Genomic DNA, 3,841 nt, shown 5'->3' with positions numbered 1-3,841 from the left:
AAAAAATAATAAAATTAAAATGAGTTATACTTACAAGATTTTCGTAATCAATTTGGTCTTGTTTCTTTTTTCTGTTAATTGCATGACTGCTTACTTTTGATGTATAATTTGAAGGTTTAAATTGATTTGGTCTTTTGTTTTGTGAAATAATTTTGTTCATAAGCAATGAGTTTTTGTACTCAATATCCCTTATTTTGTCTTCGGAAAAAGTTTTATTTCCGTTGCGATTTCCTCCTCGCTTGGATAAAAAGTTTAGAGAACTTTCGCTCAAAAAACTGTTTTCAGAAAATTGGGCGGAGTTTTTTGAACTTGCAAAACTCACAAATGAACGGCTTGAAGGATGTGCCTCAGTTTCGCTTTCTTCTGCTTCCAATTCTTGTAGAAGATCAGCTAATACAATAGATGAACCATCGTTTTCCAAGTTGTTTTTGATGAGACTGTTTTTACTACTACAGCCATTCAAATTGGCCAAACTTTTACTTTTGACCATTTTTTCCATGTAAAAAATATGTAAACAGATCACAAAGAATAAATGTGACAGGTTCGTCAACTCAACAATATTAAGAAAAATGTTTGCTGGTCACTTGGTAACATCATAACAATCGATTTTGTTTGCGCACACAAATATGTTTTTCGTTAATAAATGATTAAAGTACGATTACTGTTCGCTATATTTTCATCTTTTCAACATTTTATTTCATTAATTGGGTGATAATGCTACAGTAGTATTACTGTTTAGCCTAATAGTTTAATTTTAATTCAAATTTTAAAATTAAGAGCTTGCGAGCCATCTAGTGATTTCGTAATGACTTAGTATTGCACAATTAAAGAAATCTTTATCAGTTTGCTTTTAAGGCACGAAGATAATTCATTCACCACTTGACGGTAGATGCCAGCATTTACAACTTCATTCAATAATGTACCATTGCGTCATTCATCTGTATACGTGACGTCAAGGATGTCTCATACTCATTGATTTTTCATAATATTGGTATATTGTACATAGTGAGAGTTGATCTGTTGATATGTTATTGGTCGATATGTCCGTATAACATTACAGTTCTCCTTGTAACTGGTGTATCAATTATAAAGTAACAAATTGGAATGATAAAATTTATTTAAAAAAAATAGGTACGTTAATATTCCTTAGAGCAATCTATTGCCAAAGATTAACTGACAAATTATTAAAATAATAATCTATGTATGATAGTCTAAGAGCCCCCGGTAAGAATATCTTATGGATATGATAGGTAGGTACTTGATTTATTAGTGCACATAATAAAATGTGACGTTACTTCCGGTTATGATTTTCATATTTTATAAGTTGTTGAGAATAAACATTTTTTTTTAAATTTCCACTTGAATTTCACATTGCAACTCGTATTTTCAATTTGTAATGAAATGTTTGTTCAATAGTAAACTAACCTGATCTAACTCAATTCCAATGTAAGGCAATTTTAAGAAGGGACAAGATTACTACAACACTCATTATGTTTATATTATTTTTACTCACCCTTACCTTATTATTAAATTAAACTTGTTGTTTTTATTCGCCTAATTGTAATCATAGGCTTACGGTCGGTGAAGACAACACGAACGAAGTGTTTTAGTAGTTTTGTTTTTTTCTTAAAATTGCCTTATGGTAAGCTGGTAACCGTTTCTCAAATTATCGAGTGAGGTGTCAATTGAACGATAACAAAATTCTAAAAATGACGCATGTTTTTCGATTTTTCATCAAAATCATAGCTTTTGATTTATAAGCGGCAATATACTGTTGGTGAAGTTTGGGGTGCCGGACATTAGGCAACAAAATAATGCAATAATTAAAACGTATTCCATACGTTGTTGAATTAATGTATGTTATACTGCTGTAAATAATAACAACCAACAATTCTAAGGGATAGAAAATGGTAGAAATCAATGAAAGAACGAATAAGACTTGCTATTCTAAATTAACTCTAAGTCGGCTGTTCATGTTGCGAATCAATTCTACATTAGTCTATTCCTTACGAGATATACGATATTTCGACTTTGTATTTTTATGAATTGTAAATTAATTGCATTTATCTCTAAAAACAATAAAGAAGTGTAAATATCTAGAAAAGAATATTGGTAAATAAATATATGTATCTTCTTATCAAACAAAAATTTTTATGTTATTTTATATTATCATCATTAAAATCACTACAAGTATCTGATAAAAAAATTTCCTGTATTTTGAGTGGAATTGAAAATAAGGAGATGATGGAGAATTCAAAAATTCACTTGTGAAATCTATTGCATAAGAAATTACGCAGATGTATTTGTTACGTTTGTTAGTTTTGCATGGGTCGAGTCAGTGGTGATCCGAAATCGTTCAATTGGGATTATGATTCGAAGTTGACCAATTGGATACTTTTAGGTGCCAAATTAAGTTGTTTGTTCTCAACCTTTATTCAGTATCAAATGGAAGAGCATTTTTAAGGACTGATTGTATTCGGTGCCCAATCAAGTTACGCCCTAGTGGATCACACCGTTGTAGATTTTAAATTCGATGCCTTAAACTCTTTAAAAAACTTCTTTAACTCTTAACCTTGACCAGGAAGTAAAATTTTCTTGACTAGGTAATTTAGCAATCATTTTGCATGTTCGTCGAATGAAAAATCGTAAAATTTCTCGATTTGAACAAACTAATAGATACTTTTGCATCCTTAAATAGAAAAGCTCTAATGTCAAATGATTTCTGTTTCAAATTTTACGTTATATGTGATATACATATTGAGAGTGGGACAGCGCCTTGCCTGAGTCAATAAATTAAAAATATCTCATAATATTCTTTTTAAATAAAATGTATCAAAACGCGATGAAGAATGTATTGTATTGCTATTATTTACTAAATGTGGTTGGATTTCATCACCAACATCACTTAATCATGTCAATTTCTATCCAAGTACAAGACATTATTTTATCGGATACTTGTAATGATTGATAATGATAGTATTATTGAGGATAAAAATAATATTCTAGATTATGATATAATGACGATAATTATGTGCAATACATATTATGAAGTGATTATTATGTTATTTAATAAAAAGATATAGGTATACAAAAAGTCGAATTTTTACTATAACAACTACCGATTTATTGTCCATAATTAATTTATATCTAACGAATATAAGTCAGCCAAATAAAATACCCAAAAAATCGTGGTAGTACAGCTTACTAATACAAAGTCATTCATGTATCTCATTGTTGATGGGATATTCATTAATTTTCAATTGCATATAAAGGCAAAATATGCAGTGGTGTTGTGCTAATTTTTTTTACCGGAACGCGTATATATAATTATATAGACAGGGCCGATCCCGGGTAGGCGGCTGCTCTGTGCGGTCTCATGTCCCAAATTTGACGACGACGGGGGAGGGGGATTTCCCCCAATTTTCGCCCGTCGCCAGGATCGGCCCTGTTCCCGGTTCGGAAAAACAAGCCGGTTCGTTCCGGTTTTTGTTCCGGTTCGGGTTCGGTTCAAACCCTTGTTTATAATAATACATAAAAATTCGTCAAAAATTAGAAAAAAAAATCAGCAATTCTTTTTAATTTTTTTTTCAATACGTCAGCCAATTATCGTTATCAGAAATCTTCTTTAGTTCCGGAACGCGTTCCTGTCCAAAAAGGAAGTATCGGAACGACGTTCCGGAGCGTTCCGGCTCGACAACACCACTGAAAATATATATCCAGATACATTTTGGACAATTATTTAAAAACTATTGCAAATTTAGAGCTGCAAGTTTGGAGAGTGTTTTATAATTAATGTACTAATGTAGCTAAAATAAGGAATCCCTAGGTTAGTAAAGTGGTT

Source organism: Agrilus planipennis, unplaced genomic scaffold (assembly GCF_000699045.2).
Source record: "Agrilus planipennis isolate EAB-ADULT unplaced genomic scaffold, Apla_2.0 scaffold1, whole genome shotgun sequence".
Lineage (NCBI taxonomy): Eukaryota > Metazoa > Arthropoda > Insecta > Coleoptera > Buprestidae > Agrilus > Agrilus planipennis.
Note: the sequence above shows the minus strand (reverse complement) of the source record.